The 24,512-nt window shown below is 40.1% G+C and overlaps 1 protein-coding gene across 2 annotated transcripts in view; it reads left to right on the forward strand.

Annotated features, from left to right (window-relative positions):
• LOC121377204 overlaps positions 1-24,512 on the forward strand; it is a 61,320-nt gene that overhangs the window by 33,952 nt on the left and 2,856 nt on the right. The gene's annotated exons all lie outside the window — the stretch shown is intronic.

A 24,512-nucleotide genomic window follows, 5' to 3' on the forward strand; every position in this document is an offset into this window, starting at 1 on the left:
ATGTATAACTGTAGTTTCCACTGTGGTAATGTATAACTGTGTGTAGGTTTCCACGCCGGTAATGTATAACTGTGTATGTTTCCACGGTGGTAATGTATAACTGTGTAGGTTTCCACGGTGGTAATGTATAACTGTGTAGGTTTCCACGGTGGTAATGTATAACTGTGTAGGTTTCCACGGTGGTAATGTATAACTGTGTGTAGGTTTCCACGGTGGTAATGTATAACTGTGTAGGTTTCCACGGTGGTAATGTATAACTGTGTGTAGGTTTCCACGGTGGTAATGTATAACTGTGTGTATGTTTCCACGGTGGTAATGTATAACTGTGTAGGTTTCCACGATGGTAATGTATAACTGTGTAGGTTTCCACGGTGGTAATGTATAACTGTGTGTAGGTTTCCACGCTGGTAATGTATAACTGTGTGTAGGTTTCCACGGTGGTAATGTATAACTGTGTTTCCACGTGGTAATGTATAACTGTTTCCACGGTGGTAATGTATAACTGTGTGTAGGTTTCCACGGTGGTAATGTATAACTGTGTATGTAGGTTTCCACGGTGGTAATGTATAACTGTGTAGGTTTCCACGGTGGTAATGTATAACTGTGTAGGTTTCCACGGTGGTAATGTATAACTGTGTGTAGGTTTCCACGGTGGTAATGTATAACTGTGTAGGTTTCCACGGTGGTAATGTATAACTGTGTAGGTTTCCACGGTGGTAATGTATAACTGTGTATGTTTCCACGGTGGTAATGTATAACTGTGTATGTTTCCACGGTGGTAATGTATAACTGTGTAGGTTTCACGGTGGTAATGTATAACTGTGTAACGGTGGTAATGTATAACTGTGTGTAGGTTTCCACGGTGGTAATGTATAACTGTGTAGGTTTCCACGGTGGTAATGTATAACTGTGTAGGTTTCCACGGTGGTAATGTATAACTGTGTGTAGGTTTCCACGGTGGTAATGTATAACTGTGTGTAGGTTTCCACGGTGGTAATGTATAACTGTGTAGGTTTCCACGGTGGTAATGTATAACTGTGTGTAGGTTTCCACGGTGGTAATGTATAACTGTGTGTAGGTTTCCACGGTGGTAATGTATAACTGTGTAGGTTTCCACGGTGGTAATGTATAACTGTGTGTATGTTTCCACGGTGGTAATGTATAACTGTGTGTAGGTTTCCACGGTGGTAATGTATAACTGTGTATGTTTCCACGGTGGTAATGTATAACTGTGTAGGTTTCCACGATGGTAATGTATAACTGTGTAGGTTTCCACGGTGGTAATGTATAACTGTGTAGGTTTCCACGGTGGTAATGTATAACTGTGTAGGTTTCCACGGTGGTAATGTATAACTGTGTATGTTTCCACGGTGGTAATGTATAACTGTGTAGGTTTCCACGGTGGTAATGTATAACTGTGTATAGGTTTCCACGGTGGTAATGTATAACTGTGTGTAGGTTTCCACGGTGGTAATGTATAACTGTGTAGGTTTCCACGGTGGTAATGTATAACTGTGTAGGTTTCCACGGTGGTAATGTATAACTGTGTAGGTTTCCACGGTGGTAATGTATAACTGTGTAGGTTTCCACGGTGGTAATGTATAACTGTGTAGGTTTCCACGGTGGTAATGTATAACTGTGTGTAGGTTTCCACGGTGGTAATGTATAACTGTGTGTAGGTTTTTCCACGGTGGTAATGTATAACTGTGTAGGTTTCCACGGTGGTAATGTATAACGTGTGTAGGTTTCCACGGTGGTAATGTATAACTGTGTATGTTTTCCACGGTGGTAATGTATAACTGTGTAGGTTTCCACGGTGGTAATGTATAACTGTGTAGGTTTCCACGGTGGTAATGTATAACTGTGTAGGTTTCCAGTGGTAATGTACTGTGTGGTAAATGTATAACTGTGTGTACGGTGGTTGTATAACTGTGTGGTACGATGGTAATGTATAACTGTGTAGGTTTCCACGGTGGTAATGTATAACTGTGTGTAGTTTCCACGGTGGTAATGTATAACTGTGTGTAGGTTTCCACGGTGGTAATGTATAACTGTGTGTAGGTTTCCACGGTGGTAATGTATAACTGTGTAACGTGTAATGTATAACTGTTTTCCACGGTGGTAATGTATAACTGTGTAGTTTTCCACGTGGTAATGTATAACCCACGATGGTAATGTATAACTGTGTGTAGGTTTCCACGGTGGTAATGTATAACTGTGTGTAGGTTTCCACGCTGGTAATGTATAACTGTGTATGTTTCCACGGTGGTAATGTATAACTGTGTAGGTTTCCACGGTGGTAATGTATAACTGTGTAGGTTTCCACGGTGGTAATGTATAACTGTGTAGGTTTCCACGGTGGTAATGTATAACTGTGTGTAGTTTCCACGGTGGTAATGTATAACACGGTGGTAATGTATAACTGTGTATGTTTCCACGGTGGTAATGTATAACTGTGTAGGTTTCCACGGTGGTAATGTATAACTGTGTAGGTTTCCACGGTGGTAATGTATAACTGTGTGTAGGTTTCCACGGTGGTAATGTATAACTGTGTAGGTTTCCACGGTGGTAATGGTAATGTATAACTGTGTGTAGGTTTCCACGTGGTAATGTATTTTCACGGTGTAATGTATAACTGTGTAGGTTTCCACGGTGGTAATGTATAACTGTGTAGGTTTCCACGGTGGTAATGTATAACTGTGTAGGTTTCCACGGTGGTAATGTATAACTGTGTATATGTTTCCACGGTGGTAATGTATAACTGTGTAGGTTTCCACGGTGGTAATGTATAACTGTGTAGGTTTCCACGGTGGTAATGTATAACTGTGTAGGTTTCCACGGTGGTAATGTATAACTGTGTGTAGGTTTCCACGGTGGTAATGTATAACTGTGTGTAGGTTTCCACGGTGGTAATGTATAACTGTGTATGTTTCCACGGTGGTAATGTATAACTGTGTATAGGTTTCCACGGTGGTAATGTATAACTGTGTGTATGTTTCCACGGTGGTAATGTATAACTGTGTGTATGTTTCCACGGTGGTAATGTATAACTGTGTAGGTTTCCACGGTGGTAATGTATAACTGTGTGTAGGTTTCCACGGTGGTAATGTATAACTGTGTATGTTTCCACGGTGGTAATGTATAACTGTGTAGGTTTCCACGGTGGTAATGTATAACTGTGTGTAGGTTTCCACGGTGGTAATGTATAACTGTGTAGGTTTCCACGGTGGTAATGTATAACTGTGTAGGTTTCCACGGTGGTAATGTATAACTGTGTATGTTTCCACGGTGGTAATGTATAACTGTGTAGGTTTCCACGGTGGTAATGTATAACTGTGTGTAGGTTTCCACGGTGGTAATGTATAACTGTGTAGTACGGTGTTTCCACGGTGGTAATGTATAACTGTGTAGGTATCCACGGTGGTAATGTATAACTGTGTGTATGTTTCCACGGTGGTAATGTATAACTGTGTAGGTTTCCACGGTGGTAATGTATAACTGTGTAGGTTTCCACGGTGGTAATGTATAACTGTGTGTAGGTTTCCACGGTGGTAATGTATAACTGTGTGTATGTTTCCACGGTGGTAATGTATAACTGTCTGTGTAGGTTTCCACGGTGGTAATGTATAACTGTGTGTAGGTTTCCACGGTGGTAATGTATAACTGTGTGTAGGTTTCCACGGTGGTAATGTATAACTGTGTATGTTTCCACGGTGGTAATGTATAACTGTGTAGGTTTCCACGGTGGTAATGTATAACTGTGTAGGTTTCCACGGTGGTAATGTATAACTGTGTGTAGGTTTCCACGGTGGTAATGTATAACTGTGTGTAGGTTTCCACGGTGGTAATGTATAACTGTGTAGGTTTCCACGGTGGTAATGTATAACTGTGTATGTTTCCACGTGGTAATGTATAACTGTGTAGGTTTCCACGGTGGTAATGTATAACTGTGTGTATGTTTCCACGGTGGTAATGTATAACTGTGTAGGTTTCCACGGTGGTAATGTATAACTGTGTGTAGGTTTCCACGGTGGTAATGTATAACTGTGTGTAGGTTTCCACGGTGGTAATGTATAACTGTGTATGTTTCCACGGTGGTAATGTATAACTGTGTAGGTTTCCACGGTGGTAATGTATAACTGTGTGTATGTTTCCACGGTGGTAATGTATAACTGTGTAGGTTTCCACGGTGGTAATGTATAACTGTGTGTAGGTTTCCACGGTGGTAATGTATAACTGTGTGTAGGTTTCCACGGTGGTAATGTATAACTGTGTATGTTTCCACGGTGGTAATGTATAACTGTGTAGGTTTCCACGGTGGTAATGTATAACTGTGTAGGTTTCCACGGTGGTAATGTATAACTGTGTAGGTTTCCACGATGGTAATGTATAACTGTGTAGGTTTCCACGGTGGTAATGTATAACTGTGTATGTTTCCACGGTGGTAATGTATAACTGTGTATGTTTCCACGGTGGTAATGTATAACTGTGTGTAGGTTTCCACGGTGGTAATGTATAACTGTGTGTATGTTTCCACGGTGGTAATGTATAACTGTGTAGGTTTCCACGGTGGTAATGTATAACTGTGTGTAGGTTTCCACGGTGGTAATGTATAACTGTGTGTAGGTTTCCACGGTGGTAATGTATAACTGTGTATGTTTCCACGGTGGTAATGTATAACTGTGTAGGTTTCCACGGTGGTAATGTATAACTGTGTATGTTTCCACGCCGGTAATGTATAACTGTATAACTGTATATAACTGTGTAGGTTTCCACGGTGGTAATGTATAACTGTGTGTAGGTTTCCACGGTGTATAACTGTATAACGGTGGTAATGTATAACTGTGTTTTCCACGGTGGTAATGTATAACTGTGTAGGTTTCCACGGTGGTAATGTATAACTGTGTGTAGGTTTCCACGGTGGTAATGTATAACTGTGTATGTGTCCACGGTGGTAATGTAACTGTGTGTATGTTTCCACGGTGGTAATGTATAACTGTGTAACGATGGTAATGTATAACTGTGTAGGTTTCCACGGTGGTAATGTATAACTGTGTGTAGGTTTCCACGGTGGTAATGTATAACTGTGTGTAGGTTTCCACGGTGGTAATGTATAACTGTGTATATTTCCACGGTGGTAATATATAACTGTGTAGGTTTCCACGATGGTATTGTATAACTATGTACTTTTCCACTGTGGTAATGTATAACTGTGTGTAGGTTTCCACGCTGGTAATGTATAACTGTGTATGTTTCCACGGTGGTAATGTATAACTGTGTAGGTTTCCACGGTGGTAATGTATAACTGTGTGTAGGTTTCCACGGTGGTAATGTATAACTGTGTGTAGGTTTCCACGGTGGTAATGTATAACTGTGTGTAGGTTTCCACGGTGGTAATGTATAACTGTGTAGGTTTCCACGGTGGTAATGTATAACTGTGTGTATGTTTCCACGGTGGTAATGTATAACTGTGTAGGTTTCCACGGTGGTAATGTATAACTGTGTAATGTATAACTGTTCCACGGTGGTAATGTATAACTGTGTGTATGTTTCCACGGTGGTAATGTATAACTGTGTATGTTTCCACGGTGGTAATGTATAACTGTAGGTTTCCACGGTGGTAATGTGTAACTGTGTGTAGGTTTCCACGGTGGTAATGTATAACTGTGTAGTAGGGTGGTAATGTATAACTGTGTAGGTTTCCACGGTGGTAATGTATAACTGTGTAGGTTTCCACGGTGGTAATGTATAACTGTGTAGGTTTCCACGGTGGTAATGTATAACTGTGTAACTGTGTATAACTGTGTAGGTTTCCACGTGGTAATGTATAACTGTGTAGGTTCCACGGTGGTAATGTATAACTGTGTGTAGGTTTCCACGGTGGTAATGTATAACTGTGTAGGTTTCCACGGTGGTAATGTATAACTGTGTGTAGGTTTCCACGGTGGTAATGTATAACTGTGTGTAGGTTTCCACGGTGGTAATGTATAACTGTGTAGGTTTCCACGATGGTAATGTATAACTGGTAATGTATATAACTGTGTAGGTTTCCACGGTGGTAATGTATAACTGTGTAGGTTTCCACGGTGGTAATGTATAACTGTGTAGGTTTCCACGTGGTAATGTTTCCACGGTGGTAATGTATAACTGTGTGTACGGTGGTAATGTCCACGGTGTGTAGGTTTCCACGTAATGTATAACTGTGTAGGTTTCCACGGTGTAATGTATAACTGTGTAGGTTCCACGGTGGTAATGTATAACTGTGTATTTCCACGATGGTAATGTATAACTGTGTAGGTTTCCACGGTGGTAATGTATAACTGTGTGTAGTTTCCGGTGGTAATGTATAATGTAATGTATAACTGTGTGTTTCCACGGTGGTAATGTATAACGGTGGTTTCCACGGTGGTAATGTATAACTGTGTAGGTTTCCACGGTGGTAATGTATAACTGTGTGTAGGTAGTTTCCACGGTGGTAATGTATAACTGTGTGTAGGTTTCCACGTGGTAATGTATAACTGTGTGTAGGTTTCCACGGTGGTAATGTATAACTGTGTAGGTTTCCACGGTGGTAATGTATAACTGTGTAGGTTTCCACGGTGGTAATGTATAACTGTGTGTAGGTTTCCACGGTGGTAATGTATAACTGTGTATAGGTTTCCACGGTGGTAATGTATAACTGTGTATAGTTTCCACGGTGGTAATGTATAACTGTGTAGGTTTCCACGGTGGTAATGTATAACTGTGTAGGTTTCCACGGTGGTAATGTATAACTGTGTAGGTTTCCACGGTGGTAATGTATAACTGTGTGTAGGTTTCCACGGTGGTAATGTATAACTGTGTAGGTTTCCACGGTGGTAATGTATAACTGTGTAGGTTTCCACGGTGGTAATGTATAACTGTGTGTAGGTTTCCACGGTGGTAATGTATAACTGTGTGTAGGTTTCCACGGTGGTAATGTATAACTGTGTAGGTTTCCACGGTGGTAATGTATAACTGTGTAGGTTTCCACGGTGGTAATGTATAACTGTGTGTAGGTTTCCACGGTGGTAATGTATAACTGTGTATAACTGTGTTCCACGGTGGTAATGTATAACTGTGTATGTTTCCACGGTGGTAATGTATAACTGTGTAGGTTTCCACGGTGGTAATGTATAACTGTGTGTAGGTTTCCACGGTGGTAATGTATAACTGTGTAGTAGGTTCCACGGTGGTAATGTATAACTGTGTAGGTTTCCACGGTGGTAATGTATAACTGTGTGTAGGTTTCCACGGTGGTAATGTATAACTGTGTAGGTTTCCACGGTGGTAATGTATAACTGTGTAGGTTTCACGGTGGTAATGTATAACTGTGTAGGTTTCCACGGTGGTAATGTATAACTGTGTAGGTTTCCACGGTGGTAATGTATAACTGTGTGTAGGTTTCCACGGTGGTAATGTATAACTGTGTAGGTTTCCACGGTGGTAATGTATAACTGTGTATGTTTCCACGGTGGTAATGTATAACTGTGTAGGTTTCCACGGTGGTAATGTATAACTGTGTGTAGGTTTCCACGGTGGTAATGTATAACTGTGTGTAGGTTTCCACGGTGGTAATGTATAACTGTGTAGGTTTCCACGGTGGTAATGTATAACTGTGTGTAAGTTTCCACGGTGGTAATGTATAACTGTGTGTATGTTTCCACGGTGGTAATGTATAACTGTGTAGGTTTCCACGGTGGTAATGTATAACTGTGTAGGTTTCCACGGTGGTAATGTATAACTGTGTGTAGGTTTCCACGGTGGTAATGTATAACTGTGTGTAGGTTTCACGGTGGTAATGTATAACTGTGTAGGTTTCCACGGTGGTAATGTATAACTGTGTAGGTTTCCACGGTGGTAATGTATAACTGTGTGTAGGTTTCCACGGTGGTAATGTATAACTGTGTATATTTCCGGTGTGTAACTGTGTGTATCCACGGTGGTAATGTATAACTGTGTAGGTTTCCACGATGGTAATGTATAACTGTGTAGGTTTCCACGGTGGTAATGTATAACTGTGTAGGTTTCCACGGTGGTAATGTATAACTGTGTAGGTTTCCACGGTGGTAATGTATAACTGTGTGTAGGTTTCCACGGTGGTAATGTATAACTGTGTAGGTTTCCAATGTATAACTGTAGGTTTCCACGTGGTAATGTATAACTGTGTGTAGGTTTCCACGGTGGTAATGTATAACTGTGTGTATGTTTCCACGGTGGTAATGTATAACTGTGTAGGTTTCCACGATGGTAATGTATAACTGTGTGTAGGTTTCCACGGTGGTAATGTATAACTGTGTGTAGGTTTCCACGGTGGTAATGTATAACTGTGTAGGTTTCCACTGTGGTAATGTATAACTGTGTAGGTTTCCACGCCGGTAATGTATAACTGTGTGTATGTTTCCACGCCGGTAATGTATAACTGTGTAGGTTTCCACGATGGTATTGTATAACTGTGTAGGTTTCCACTGTGGTAATGTATAACTGTGTGTAGGTTTCCACGCTGGTAATGTATAACTGTGTGTATGTTTCCACGGTGGTAATGTATAACTGTGTAGGTTTCCACGATGGTAATGTATAACTGTAGGTTTCCACGGTGGTAATGTGTAACTGTGTGTGGGTTTTTACGCTGGTAATCTATAACTGTGTATATAGTCCGGTGGCTTAGCAAAAAAAATAACTGTGTGTATGTTTCCACGGTGGTAATGTATAACTGTGTAGGTTTCCACGATGGTAATGTATAACTGTGTGTAGGTTTCCATGCCGGTAATGTATAACTGTGTGTATATTTTCACGGTGGTAATGTATAATTGTGTAGGTTTCCACGATGGTATTGTATAACTGTGTAGGTTTCCACTGTGGTAATGTATAACTGTGTGTAGGTTTCCACGCTGGTAATGTATAACTGTGTATGTTTTCACGGTGGTAATGTATATCTGTGTAGGTTTCCACGCTGGTAATGTATAACTGTGTAGGTTTCCACGATGGTAATGTATAACTGTGTAGGTTTCCACGGAGGTAATGTATAACTGTGTGTAGGTATCCACAGTGGTAATGTATAACTGTGTGTAGATATCCACTGTGGTAATGTATAACTGTGTATGTTTCCACAGTGGTAATGTATAACTGTGTATGGTTTCCACGATGGTAATGTATAACTGTAATGTATAACTGTTTCCACGGTGGTAATGTATAACTGTGTGTAGGTTTCCACGGTGGTAATGTATAACTGTGTAGGTTTCCACGGTGGTAATGTATAACTGTGTAGGTTTCCACGGTGGTAATGTATAACTGTGTGTAGGTTTCCACGGTGGTAATGTATAACTGTGTGTATGTTTCCACGGTGGTAATGTATAACTGTGTAGGTATCCACGGTGGTAATGTATAACTGTAGGTTTCCACTGTGGTAATGTATAACTGTGTGTAGGTTTCTATTCCGGTAATGTATAACTGTGTGTATGTTTTCACGGTGGTAATGTATAACTGTGTAGGTTTCCAAGGTGGTAATGTATATCTGTGTAGGTTTCCACGATGGTAATGTATAACTGTGTGTATGTTTTCACGGTGGTAATGTATATATGTGTGTAGGTTTCCACGATGGTAATGTATAACTGTGTAGGTTTCCACGATGGTAATGTATAACTGTGTAGGTTTCCACGATGGTAATGTATACCTGTGTAGGTTTCCATGGTGGTAATATATAACTGTGTGTAAGTTTTCACGGTGGTAATGTATAACTCTGTAGGTTTCCACGGTGGTAATGTATATATGTGTAGGTTTCCACGATGGTAATGTATAACTGTGTGTATGTTTTCACGGTGGTAATGTATAACTGTGTAGGTTTCCACGATGGTAATGTATAACTGTAGTTTAACGATGTGTGTATAACTGTGTAGGTTTCCACGATGGTAATGTATAACTGTGTGTAGGTTTCCACGGTGGTAATGTATAACTGTGTAGGTTTCCACGGTGGTAATGTATAACTGTGTAGGTTTCCACGGTGGTAATGTATAACTGTGTGTAGGTATCCACGGTGGTAATGTATAACTGTGTGTAGATATCCACTGTGGTAATGTATAACTGTGTATGTTTCCACGATGGTAATGTATAACTGTGTATGTTTCCACGATGGTAATGTATAACTGTGTAGGTTTCCACGATGGTAATGTATAACTGTGTATGTTTCCACGGTGGTAATGTATAACTGTGTAGGTTTCCACGGTGGTAATGTATAACTGTGTGTAGGTTTCCACGATGGTAATGTATAACTGTAGGTTTCCACGGTGGTAATGTATAACTGTGTAGGTTTCCACGGTGGTAATGTATAACTGTGTGTAGGTTTCCACGGTGGTAATGTATAACTGTGTGTATGTTTCCACGGTGGTAATGTATAACTGTGTAGGTATCCACGGTGGTAATGTATAACTGTAGGTTTCCACTGGGGTAATGTATAACTGTGTGTAGGTTTCTATTCCGGTAATGTATAACTGTGTGTATGTTTTCACGGTGGTAATGTATATCTGTGTAGGTTTCCACGATGGTAATGTATAACTGTAGGTTTTCACGATGATAATGTATAACTGTGTAGGTTTCCACGATGGTAATGTATAACTGTGTGTAGGTATCCACGGTGGTAATGTATAACTGTGTAGGTTTCCACGGTGGTAATGTATAACTGTGTATGTTTCCACGGTGGTAATGTATAACTGTGTGTAGGTTTCCACGGTGGTAATGTATAACTGTGTAGGTTTCCACGGTGGTAATGTATATCTGTGTATGTTTCCACGATGGTAATGTATAACTGTAGGTTTCCACTGTGGTAATGTATAACTGTGTGTAGGTTTCCACGGTGGTAATGTATAACTGTGTGTATGTTTCCACGGTGGTAATGTATAACTGTGTAGGTATCCACGGTGGTAATGTATAACTGTGTATGTTTCCACGGTGGTAATGTATAACTGTGTAGGTTTCCACGGTGGTAATGTATAACTGTGTGTAGGTTTCCACGCTGGTAATGTATAACTGTGTGTAGGTTTCCACGGTGGTAATGTATAACTGTGTAGGTTTCCACGGTGGTAATGTATAACTGTGTGTAGGTTTCCACGGTGGTAATGTATAACTGTGTGTATGTTTCCACGGTGGTAATGTATAACTGTGTAGGTATCCACGGTGGTAATGTATAACTGTAGGTTTCCACTATGGTAATGTATAACTGTGTGTAGGTTTCTATTCCGGTAATGTATAACTGTGTGTAGGTTTTCACGGTGGTAATGTATAACTGTGTAGGTTTCCACGATGGTAACGTATATCTGTGTGTAGGTTTCCACTGTGGTAATGTATAACTGTGTGTAGGTTTTTACGCTGGTAATGTATAACTGTGCATAGGTTTCCACTGTGGTAATGTATAACTGTGTCGGTTTGCACGCCGGTAATGTATAACTGTGTGTATGTTTCCACGCCGGTAATGTATATATGTGTGTAGGTTTCCACGATGGTAATGTATAACTGTGTAGGTTTCCACGATGGTAATGTATAACTGTGTAGGTTTCCACGATGGTAATGTATACCTGTGTAGGTTTCCATGGTGGTAATATATAACTGTGTGTAGGTTTTCACGGTGGTAATGTATAACTCTGTAGGTTTCCACGGTGGTAATGTATATATGTGTAGGTTTCCATGATGGTAATGTATAACTGTGTGTATGTTTTCACGGTGGTATTGTATATCTGTGTAGGTTTCCACGATGGTAATGTATAACTGTAGGTTTTCACGATGATAATGTATAACTGTGTAGGTTTCCACGATGGTAATGTATAACTGTGTCTAGGTATCCACGGTGGTAATGTATAACTGTGTAGGTTTCCATGGTGGTAATGTATAACTGTGTAGGTTTCCACGGTGGTAATGTATAACTGTGTGTAGGTATCCACGGTGGTAATGTATAACTGTGTGTAGATATCCACTGTGGTAATGTATAACTGTGTATGTTTCCACAGTGGTAATGTATAACTGTGTATGTTTCGACGATGGTAATGTATAACTGTGTAGGTTTCCACGATGGTAATGTATAACTGTGTATGTTTCCACGGTGGTAATGTATAACTGTGTAGGTTTCCACGGTGGTAATGTATAACTGTGTGTAGGTTTCCACGATGGTAATGTATAACTGTGTAGGTTTCCACGGTGGTAATGTATAACTGTGTAGGTTTCCACGGTGGTAATGTATAACTGTGTGTAGGTTTCCACGGTGGTAATGTATAACTGTGTGTATGTTTCCACGGTGGTAATGTATAACTGTGTAGGTATCCACGGTGGTAATGTATAACTGTAGGTTTCCACTGGGGTAATGTATAACTGTGTGTAGGTTTCTATTCCGGTAATGTATAACTGTGTGTATGTTTTCACGGTGGTAATGTATATCTGTGTAGGTTTCCACGATGGTAATGTATAACTGTAGGTTTTCACGATGATAATGTATAACTGTGTAGGTTTCCACGATGGTAATGTATAACTGTGTGTAGGTATCCACGGTGGTAATGTATAACTGTGTAGGTTTCCATGGTGGTAATGTATAACTGTGTAAGTTTCCACGGTGGTAATGTATAACTGTGTGTAGGTATCCACGGTGGTAATGTATAACTGTGTAGGTTTCCACGGTGGTAATGTATATCTGTGTATGTTTCCACGATGGTAATGTATAACTGTAGGTTTCCACTGTGGTAATGTATAACTGTGTGTAGGTTTCTACGCCGGTAATGTATAACTGTGTGTATGTTTCCACGGTGGTAATGTATAACTGTGTAGGTATCCACGGTGGTAATGTATAACTGTGTATGTTTCCATGGTGGTAATGTATAACTGTGTAGGTTTCCACGGTGGTAATGTATAACTGTGTGTAGGTTTCCACGATGGTAATGTATAACTGTAGGTTTCCACGGTGGTAATGTATAACTGTGTAGGTTTCCACGGTGGTAATGTATAACTGTGTGTAGGTTTCCACGGTGGTAATGTATAACTGTGTGTATGTTTCCACGGTGGTAATGTATAACTGTGTAGGTATCCACGGTGGTAATGTATAACTGTAGGTTTCCACTATGGTAATGTATAACTGTGTGTAGGTTTCTATTCCGGTAATGTATAACTGTGTGTAGGTTTTCACGGTGGTAATGTATAACTGTGTAGGTTTCCACGATGGTAACGTATATCTGTGTGTAGGTTTCCACTGTGGTAATGTATAACTGTGTGTAGGTTTTTACGCTGGTAATGTATAACTGTGCATAGGTTTCCACTGTGGTAATGTATAACTGTGTCGGTTTGCACGCCGGTAATGTATAACTGTGTGTATGTTTCCACGCCGGTAATGTATAACTGTGTAGGTTTCCACGATGGTATTTTATAACTGTGTAGGTTTCCACTGTTGTAATGTATAACTGTGTGTAGGTTTCCACACCGATAATGTATAACTGTGTAGGTTTCCACGATGGTATTTTATAACTGTGTATGTTTCCACGGTGGTAATGTATAACTGTGTAGGTTTCCACGATGGTAATGTATAACTGTGTGTAGGTTTCCATGCCGGTAATGTATAACTGTGTGTATATTTTCACGGTGGTAATGTATAATTGTGTAGGTTTCCACGATGGTATTGTATAACTGTGTAGGTTTCCACTGTGTTAATGTATAACTGTGTGTAGGTTTCCACGCTGGTAATGTATAACTGTGTATGTTTTCACGGTGGTAATGTATATCTATGTAGGTTTCCACGGTGGTAATGTATAACTGTGTAGGTTTCCACGATGGTAATGTATAACTGTGTAGGTTTCCATGGTGGTAATGTATATCTGTGTAGGTTTCCACGATGGTAATGTATAACTGTGTATGTTTTCACGGTGGTAATGTATATCTGTGTAGGTTTCCACGATGGTAATGTATAACTGTAGGTTTCCACGGTGGTAATGTGTAACTGTGTGTAGGTTTTTACGCTGGAAAATCTATAACTGTGTATATAGTCCGGTGGCTTAGAAAAAAAAATAACTGTTTGTATGTTTCCACGGTGGTAATGTATAACTGTGTAGGTTTCCACGATGGTAATGTATAACTGTGTGTAGGTTTCCATGCTGGTAATGTATAACTGTGTGTATATTTTCACGGTGGTAATGTATAATTGTGTAGGTTTCCACGATGGTATTGTATAACTGTGTAGGTTTCCACGATGGTAATGTATAACTGTAGGTTTCCACGATGGTAATGTATAACTGTGTAGGTTTCCATGGTGGTAATATATAACTGTGTGTAGGTTTTCACGGTGGTAATGTATATCTGTGTAGGTTTCCACGATGGTAATGTATAACTGTGTAGGTTTCCACGATGGTAATGTATAACTGTGTAGGTTTCCACGGTGGTAATGTATATCTGTGTAGGTTTCCACGATGGTAATGAATAACTGTGTAGGTTTCCATAGTGGTAATGTGTAACTGTGTGTAGGTTTTTACACTGGTAATATATAACTGTATATAGTCAGGTGGCTTAGCAAAACAAATTGTGACACGCTGGTCCAAGGCACCAAATTTGGTATACTTGACAGTTAGGCTATACAAAAACCTAATTCGATGAGGTGCCCGACCTATGACTCCGGATTATTATTTTTCAAGATGGCCACCATCACCATTATCAGAAATAGGTTTTGTCACCATAACTTTGAACTAAAGGACTTAAAGAATTGGATCCAGTGTCTATATCTACTACTGAATGTTGTTATTGGTTACATAGTGATTATAATCATATTTATCGATATTCCAAGATGGCCGCCACCGCCATTATAATAAATTACCCTTTTCAATATTTTTAAATTATTAACCTTATAAATGTGGAACCAATGTCTATACCCATTATTTCAGGGTCAATCTATGTGTTAAGACTGATTTTAAATAGGCTGATATTATAGTTCATCATATTCCAAAAGTTGCTGCCACCATCATTATTAAAAATTGCGCATTTCACCATAACTTCAACACTATACTATAAGTTTGATACATACAAACAGAATATATACCTATTATTACATGATATGTGATGATATTGGATTTACTGTGATTAAAATCATATTTGTCCATATTCCAAGGTGGCCACCCATGGAATAAACAGTAAGACGCAAAATGTTCTTCAAATGTCAAAGATATAGGAAACTATTGTCTGAAACTTATAATTCAATGTCATTCCGTGAGATATTCATATTATTGGTTATTTGAATCAGCACTTATATTACTTCAGTGAGTACAAAGTCCTTTGCAGTGGCACAATGCAGTGCATTTGAGTCCTGTTGTTCTGCAAACACATTTCCTTTTACAAATAGGTTCTGCCTTGCATCCACTCTTGATTAGCTGCTTGCAAGGTTTTGATACATAATTAGGTTGTGTGGTCCAGATTCGCTTCCAATGGTTGTTCTTTTTAACCCAACCAAATCTCTCTGGACTAGGACGGTTCTGCTCAGATGCCAAGCATCTCAACCAGATACTAGCCTGATACACACTTCGATTTCTGTGTTCGATCAAAGAAGCCTGAGTTGGTGGCAGGTTTTGCATCATTGGAGTCTTCTGCGGGAACATTTCTCTTCTTAGGTCGTTTACAGTTCTTGTGCGTGATGAACTATCATACAAAATGCATGTAAAGTTCTCTGACTTCAAAGTATCGAGAACTGATACTCATTGGATCGAATGGGTTCACATTAGGATAAGTGAATGCCTCTGTCACAGGTGGAAATGATGTCCAAGCTTCCCAGCATCTTTTCTTGGCCTTTGCAAAATACTGAGAAACTATCTGGTCCAGTAAAGACATGGAAGACTAGAATGGAAGAGCACAGCATCGGTCTTATCCAAGGTCATAGCAAATGGAATTGATATGAAAGTAGTGGATGTTCTTGCCTTTGCCAAATGCTACCCAAAGCTGAATACCAGGGTGCAACTTTGCCAGTTGGAAATAAATGCCAATAAGAATAACGACCACATATATGTCTACAGTGCTATTCATAATCATTCGTTCTCCTTTTTGTGCAGCATCTGCAACATGTAGACATATTCTGGTACCTGCCTCTTCCTGGTCAGATTCTTGCATTGGCTCACTGCTACCCTTTGTCACATATGAGTGGCGAGAGGTAACACAGACTACTTTGTCTGGTGGAAAATCAGTGGCTTTTATATCTTCAGTGAGTAGAGCAAAAATTCTTCTTTATTGGTTGAGACATGCATCAAAGTTGTTTGGTAGCTTTGTCTGTGCAGACACCTTCTTCCGGACACCCTTGCCTCTGTTTTTCACGTGTGGCCTCCTTTAGACTGTCGGTCTTGTCGACATCCCATACAACATCAATACGCTTACAGTTGTGAAGTTGACGATAGGCCCAGTGTCTGAAGATCTCCTTGCTATACTGGCCAACTGTTGAAGCATCTCCAACTGGAAGTGAATGCACCACTACTGGGCCGTCAAATACTTTGACATCAAAGCTAGATGGAACTTCCGGCATTTTGGAGTACAAAAGATCCAGTAGGTTGGATTTGCAATTTGGTAATCGAAGTTTGCCATTGTCGCTTAGAGATGGATGCCATTGGTGGTTTTCTTGCATAAAGAACTCTTCCAAGTTTCCATCACACACTTGACAGGAAATGAACAACTGGCTGAAGAGGCTATTGTCACTCTTAATGTCTTCTATTTGTTGTTTGATCTTTGCTTTACTTTTAGCAGTGGGTTTCTTGAAGATCAGGATGTTATTTATTTTAATTGGCTCATGGATGGATTGATTTCTTTCAACCAAAACCATCTTAACAAACTCTTTGTACTTTTCGTCTCCAAGGTTTTCCATGTTGTGGAAGATGCTTACTACAGCCTGGTCCACCTAGTCATGACTATCAAGAGACATGAGCTCCTGTGATTTCTCGGTAAAAGGATTATGTATTGATGTAATTGTTGCACAGAGCTTCTTGACCTGTGCTTTAAAGGTTTGCTGTGTTGAAAACCCCTCCTCGTGACTTTTGAAATCATCAGAATAATTTCCACAATACTGCTCCTCAAACTCTACCAGTAGTCGAGCCTGTTCGGGACTAGCAACCATCCACCTCTTCGGTGCTTTTGGGTTTTCAGTCAATCTGATAGCTCCACCCGAGTCGTTTACATTTGCATTGTTTTGTTCATGAGTTTGGTCAGAGGGATAGCTAAAAACCTCTTCTTCCCTTTAGGAAAATCCCAAGAGCGTTTTAGCTAATCCTTGATTCCGTCAGGAATGATCTTCATGTCTCTTAAATGCACAGAGACCCAGCGAGCATAATTATGATGGTCAAAGACAAAGAACCATGGTGTAAGTGTCTCCAGTACATCAATATACAGGGAAAAGTTTTGTTCACGGTGAGAACGGACGAACATGAGAATCAGCATTTCTAACTGAAGTAAAAGGTCCCAAAATGCACATAATATTATGTTCAAAGGGTGAACAACCCATTGTTATTTACATGTTCAATGATACTAGTTAGACAACTAGTCTCATTTAAAAAAGTGAAAGTAATACCCTAAATGAAAAATAAATAAAATGCTCAAAATTGAAAAGATTCACAATCTATTATTAGTTTGGTAAAACATGTATTCTATTATGTTGAATAAACTGTCTTTATCGTTATGTAATGTTATATTTAATACAAACTAAATAAATCTCAAATGAGTAATAAACTATTTAAATACATGTATAAAACTGGTATCACCACATAGACTGATCATGAAATAATTGATATAAATAGTGGACTAATGTAAGTCTTGTAAATCAAAACTTAGATGGAAAGAGTGTATTTTTAAAATTTATAATTGCGTTGGTGGCCATCTTGAATACGGGCAAATATGATACTGGTCACCATAACTGTAGTATTACCACATAAAACCTTGATGCTGAAATAGTAGGTATAGACACTGGTTCTACCCCTCTATCTCTTGTAGTTTCAAAGCTATGCTGAACTGATTGATGTTTTATAATGGCGGTGGTGGCTATCTTGAATATGGGCAAGTGTGATAGTGGCCACCATAACTGTAGTATTACCACATTAAATCTTGATGTTGAAATAGTAGGTATAGACACTGGTTCTACCTCTCTATGTCTTGTAGTTTCAAAGCTTTGCTGAAAAGGGTGATATTTTTATAATGGCGGTGGCGTCCATCTTGGAATATGGACATATATGATTTTAATCACTATGAAACCAGTAACACCATTCAAGTAGTAGATATAGACCGTGGTTCAACTTCTTTAATACCTTTAGTTTCCAAGTTATGGTTAAAAGGGTTATTTTTGATAATGTTGATGGTGGCCATCTTGAAAAGTACTGTTCCGGGGGTCGTAGGTCGGGCATCTCATAAAATAATGTTTTTGCATGAGCTAACTGACAAGTATACCAAATTTACTGCTTTCGACCAGCGTGCCACGATTTCATCAAAATTTGGAGCTACGCCACTCCACTAATACGTTTCCACGCTGGTAATGTATAACTGTGTACGTTTCCACGCAGGTAATGTATAACTGTGTGTGGGTTTCCATGCTGGTAATGTATAACTGTGTGTAGGTTTCCACGCTGGTAATGTATAACTGGGTTTCCACGCCAGTAATGTATAACTATGTGTAGGTTTCCACAGTGGTAATGTATAACTGTGCGTAGGTTTCCATGCTGGTAATGTATAACTGTGTGTAGGTTTCCACAGTGGTAATGCATAACTGTGTATAGGTTTCCACAGTGGTAATGTACAACTGTGTGTAGGTTTCCACGGTTGTAATGTACAACTGTGTGTAGGTTTCCACGCCAGCAATGTATAACTGTGTGTAGGTTTCCACGGTGGTAATGTATAACTGTGTGTAGGTTTCCACAGTGGTAATGTATAACTGTGTGTAGGTTTCTACGATGGTAATCTATAACTGTGTTTAGGTATCCTCTGTGGTAATGTATATCTGTGTGCAGGTTTCCTCTGTGGTAATGTATATCTGTGTGCAGGTTTTTACACTGGTAATGTATAACTGTGTGTAGGTTTCCACTGTGGTAATGTATAACTGTGTGTATGTTTCCACGGTGGTAATGTATAACTGTGCGTAGCTTTCCACTGTGGTAAGGTATAACTGTAGGTTTCCACACCGGTAATGTATAACTGTGTGTAGGTTTCCATGGTGGTAATGTATAACTGTGTGTAGGTTTCCACGCGGGTAATGTACAACTGTGTGTAGGTTTCCACTGTGGTAATGTATAACTGTGTGTAGGTTTCTACGATGGTAATGTAGAACTGTGTGTAGGTTTCCACAGTGGTAATGTATAACTGTGTGTAGGTTTCTGCGATGGTAATGTATAACTGTGTGTAGGTTTCCTCTGTGGTAATGTATAACTGTGTGTAGGTTTCTACGATGGCAATGTATAACTGTGTGTAGGTTTCCACAGTGGTAATGTATAACTGTGTGTAGGTTTCTACGATGGTAATGTATAACTGTGTGTAGGTTTCCTCTGTGGTAATGTATAACTGTGTGCAGGTTTTTACGCTGGTAATGTATAACTCTGTATAGGTTTCCACGGTAATGTGAAGCTTAAGTGCATTATAGCTTGAGGCTGTAACTGATGATGTGAAGCTTAAGTCCATTATAGCTTGAGGCTATAACTCGTAATGTGAAGCTTAAGTCCATTATAGCTTGAGGCTATAACTCGTAATGTGAAGCTGAAGTCCAGTATAGCTTGAGGCTGTAACTCGTAGTGTGAAGCTTAAGTCCAGTATAGCTTGAGGCTGTAACTCATAATGTGAAGCTGAAGTCCATTATAGCTTGAGGCTGTAACTCATAGTGTGAAGCTTAAGTCCAGTATAGCTTGAGGCTGTAACTCATAGTGTGAAGCTTAAGTCCATTATAGCTTGAGGCTATAACTCGTAATGTGAAGCTGAAGTCCAGTATAGCTTGAGGCTGTAACTCGTAGTGTGAAGCTTAAGTCCAGTATAGCTTGAGGCTGTAACTCATAATGTGAAGCTGAAGTCCATTATAGCTTGAGGCTGTAACTCGTAGTGTGAAGCTGAAGTCCAGTATAGCTTGAGGCTGTAACTCATTATGTGAAGCTTAAGTCCAGTATAGCTTGAGGCTGTAACTCGTAGTGTGAAGCTGAAGTCCAGTATAGCTTGAGGCTGTAACTCGTAGTGTGAAGCTGAAGTCCATTATAGCTTGAGGCTGTAACTCGTAGTGTGAAGCTTAAGTCCAGTATAGCTTGAGGCTGTAACTCGTAGTGTGAAGCTGAAGTCCAGTATAGCTTGAGGCTGTAACTCGTAATGTGAAGCTGAAGTCCAGTATAGCTTGAGGCTGTAACTCGTAATGTGAAGCTTAAGTCCAGTATAGCTTGAGGCTGTAACTCGTAGTGTGAAGCTTAAGTCCAGTATAGCTTGAGGCTGTAACTCGTAGTGTGAAGCTGAAGTCCAGTATAGCTTGAGGCTGTAACTCGTAATGTGAAGCTGAAGTCCAGTATAGCTTGAGGCTGTAACTCGTAGTGTGAAGCTTAAGTCCAGTATAGCTTCAGGCTGTAACTGGTAATGTGAAGCTGAAGTCCAGTATAGCTTCAGGCTGTAGGTAGTACTAAACCAAATAACTTCCGGCTCGGTCAAAGTTCGAGGTGCACCGAACTTTTGATAGAGAAGTGAACACCACAAGTCCTGTGATTGGTTATAAATGTGAGAGTGTTGGTTGTAAAAAATAATAGTTTCATCTGGGTAAAAAAAATTTGCAATTTTATTTCATCTAGTACCAATGTGTCAAGTAGCCTTGTGCTTGAAACATGTATGGGGTACCTGTAAAAAAAAGTACTCGAATTTTGTGCGAAACTAGGGTAGTCATAGATGCTACCCGTTATCTCAGAAACGAGCAGCTTGACCCCCATTTTTTTCTGATTCACTTTAAGTGTAAGGGGTGGTAGTATTTATATCCGTGGCGTTTATGTCAGTTGATACGTTGCAGGTAGGAGTTTTAGCCACATATGTTACTATTGTCGTCTATGGGATTTGATTTGGTAGTATACACCCTATAGCACATATTCAGTGCATAATAAAAAATATTATGATTTTTTTCATTTTATTTAATTAAACTATACTGGTTGATTAATTAGCCATCACTCGATCATGCAAGTTCACAATGACCTTGACCTTGACAATAATCTCTACATGGCTCTGAATGGAGTTTGAATCAAAGTTAGCACTGAAAAAAAGTTGGTTTTGGCCTATAATTCATACTGTAAAGATTTCAAAAATTTCTTTTTACATGGTATTTGACTTGCCATATGGGTATGGGTATGGGTAACTATATTTACGTGCCCCTATCCACGAAGGTTCAGGCACGCCCACTGCGGAATTAGCCTCTGACTTCGCCAGTGACTGACTCCGGAGCAGGGGGGGGGGGGGGTTTGAAGTGGGCGGAATTTGGAAAAAAGCCATTTAGTAAGCGCGGACCGACTAGCAGACACTTCATAAACAAGAAGTAACACCGAGTGGGAGCCGTGTTCTGATTGGCTGAATTTCGATTCCTCGGTGAAGCCTGTTTTTTACCTAAGTTTACAAAGAGTACTGCATACCGATACATGTCTGGACTCTAAAATTTTAGCCAAAAATGGTTAAGACTGCTCGGCCGAAAAGTTTTAAGGTGATTTTGAGCAATTGAACGGGCGCCAAAACAAAATGCGTTAGACTATTTATAAAAAAATAAACATAAAAATTTTGAACTGGATTCCAAAACATTTAAAGTCTAACTAGCCCAATAAAAGGGTTAGTACTCACGGAGGTAAAGGTTTTAGGAGGTTGGGGGCTACGGCGAGCCGATGAAGTCGGTGGCGTCCAGTAGTGGAAGATCACGCCGGAAGGGAGAGGCTGCTATCATCTTTGTGATGTGACTCTGTACTCTGTCCCCGCCAAGATTTTGAGGACGCGATGTAGTGACGGGTTGTCCATCTCTTTAAGTAGCAGCGCTTGATTGTATCTTCCCTTCCGGCGAACGGTAACGCAAACTGCGGTGATATCCACGTCCACCTGGACTCGATGGACAGCATATTCCCCTTCATCGGGCTCGGTCTGTAGCGGACGGTAAACGCTATGTTGCGAGTCACTAATGAGCTGGCGCACGTCCTCGATGTTGATCTTCATTATCTGATGGAACCGCTGATGGAGTTTGCCGCCTTCAGTGTCCATGGTCCCTCTGGTTGTTCAAGTGGATTCGGCGGTTGAGTCGGGCGACTCGGCTTGGCTGGAGTGGCACTCGGGGGAGTGGTCGCCTTCCTCTTAACAACTCCGTCTTCCGGTGGGTCTCAACGGATGCCACCGGTTTAATCGGCGACAAGTCCGGAAAAGCCAGAAGTAAAGGCAGGCGGATCGGGTCGGCTATATGACGAAGTACAGAGCTCTGAGTCCGGCATTCACTTTCCTCGGTTCCTGCAGAGGGGACGTTGATGACTGGGGCCGAGACCACTTCCATCTTCGTCTTCCTCTTCAGTTGGGCGGCGTTGGACGGTCCAGCAGACGGAGTCGCTGCCGGCGGTTTAGCCGCCGGTTTTGTCTCCCCCTGCACCGCCGCTGGCGCACGTCTCCTCTTCCTCCACCTTCCTTTCTTCGGTGGTACCGGGTCCCCGTACACCAAGGTCACAGAGGCCCGTGACCCGGTGCACGATACCCGGTACTCTAACAGCATTCCGTAGGATTTGAGCAATCCCCCCAGGTGGGGGGGCAGATCGAGAGAACAAGGGCTAACGTCCGTCTTCATCGATGAATAATACAGAAATGTGACTTGCCATATACAACTGCTCTTAAATATGGTATTATATATAGGCAACCTGAACTAAGATTTTAATAGCAATTTATTATTATATTAAAAATAGCATGTGCCAATAGTGGGTTAATGTCTTTAGTTTCCATCAACATTGTTAATTTTTTTATGTATGAAATTCTGAAAACTCAAATTTGTAAAGAAGTTGATTTTTATTGTAATTTTGACATATTTATAGGGTGCTAAGTTATATTTTAGACAAATTTGTAGTTTTATGCAAAATTTAAAGTAAATTTGAAGAAAAACTTTACCAAAAAGATAATTAAATTTGTTGTCACTATTGTGCCTTCTGTTCTTATTTGTACATAACAATAAGGTTGTTAAACATATACTTAGATCTCCAGATCATTTTGTTTTCTTAATAATCACTTAGTTAGTTCTCATGAAAAGCATTTTGAGTTGATACTAGATTCAGAACCAATTTTTTCAGATTTGATTATCTGCCTTGGATTAAGTTGATAATTTATTTTATTGTTAAAGCTGTATTACCTAATGTTACTAGCTAAATAAAATGCTGGATTACAGATAAGTCCATTATAGCTTGAGGCTGTAACTCGTGATGTGAAGCTTAAGTCCATTATAGCTTGAGGCTGTAACTCGTAATGTGAAGCTTAACTCCATTATAGCTTGAGGCTGTAACTCGTAATGTGAAGCTTAAGTCCATTATAGCTTGAGGCTGTAACTCGTAATGTGAAGCTTAAGTCCATTATAGCTTGAGGCTGTAACTCGTAATGTGAAGCTTAAGTCCAGTATAACTTGAGGCTGTAGCTGATAATATAGCTTCAAGCTGTAGCTGATAATGTGAAGCTTAAGTCCAGTATAGCTTCAAGCTGTAGCTGATAATGTGAAGCTTAAGTCCATTATAGCTTCAAGCTGTAGCTGATAATGTGAAGCTTAAGTCCATTATTGCTTCAAGCTGTAACTGATAATGTCAAGCTAATGTGAAGCTTAAGTCCATTATAGCTTCAAGTGAAACCCCTCTAAACTGGACACCATCCGGTTTTAAGAGGTATCCAGTTTAGAGAGGTTAATTGTTGGACTGATTTTTAAAAATGGACCATGGAAAAGGTTCAGTTTGGGGGGAATTCTGGTTTGCAGAGGGTCCGGTTTTGAGAGGTTTCACTGTATATGTGACGTGGTGATTTTGTAAAACTGGAAATGAAGTTAAGCTGTAACTCGTAATGTAAAGCTTAAGTGCATTATAGCTTCAAGCTGTAACTGATAATGTGAAGTTTAAGTCCATTATAGCTTCAACCTGTAACTGATAGTGTGAAGTTTAAGTCCATTATAGCTTCAAGCTGTAACTCGTGATGTGAAGTTTAAGTCCATTATAGCTTGAGGCTGTAACTCGTGATGTGAAGCTTAAGTCCATTGTAGCTTGAGGCTGTAACTCGTAATGTGAAGCTTAAGTCCAGTATAGCTTGAGGAGTAGCTGATAATGTGAAGCTTAAGTCCAGTATAGCTTCAAGCTGTAGCTGATAATGTGAAGCTTAAGTCCAGTATAGCTTCAAGCTGTAGCTGATAATGTGAAGCTTAAGTCCAGTATAGCTTCAAGCTGTAGCTGATAATGTGAAGCTTAAGTCCATTATAGCTTCAAGCTGTAACTGATAATGTCAAGCATAATGTGAAGCTTAAGTCCATTATTGCTTCAAGC

This window comes from Gigantopelta aegis, chromosome 7 (assembly GCF_016097555.1).
Source record: "Gigantopelta aegis isolate Gae_Host chromosome 7, Gae_host_genome, whole genome shotgun sequence".
Lineage (NCBI taxonomy): Eukaryota > Metazoa > Mollusca > Gastropoda > Neomphalida > Peltospiridae > Gigantopelta > Gigantopelta aegis.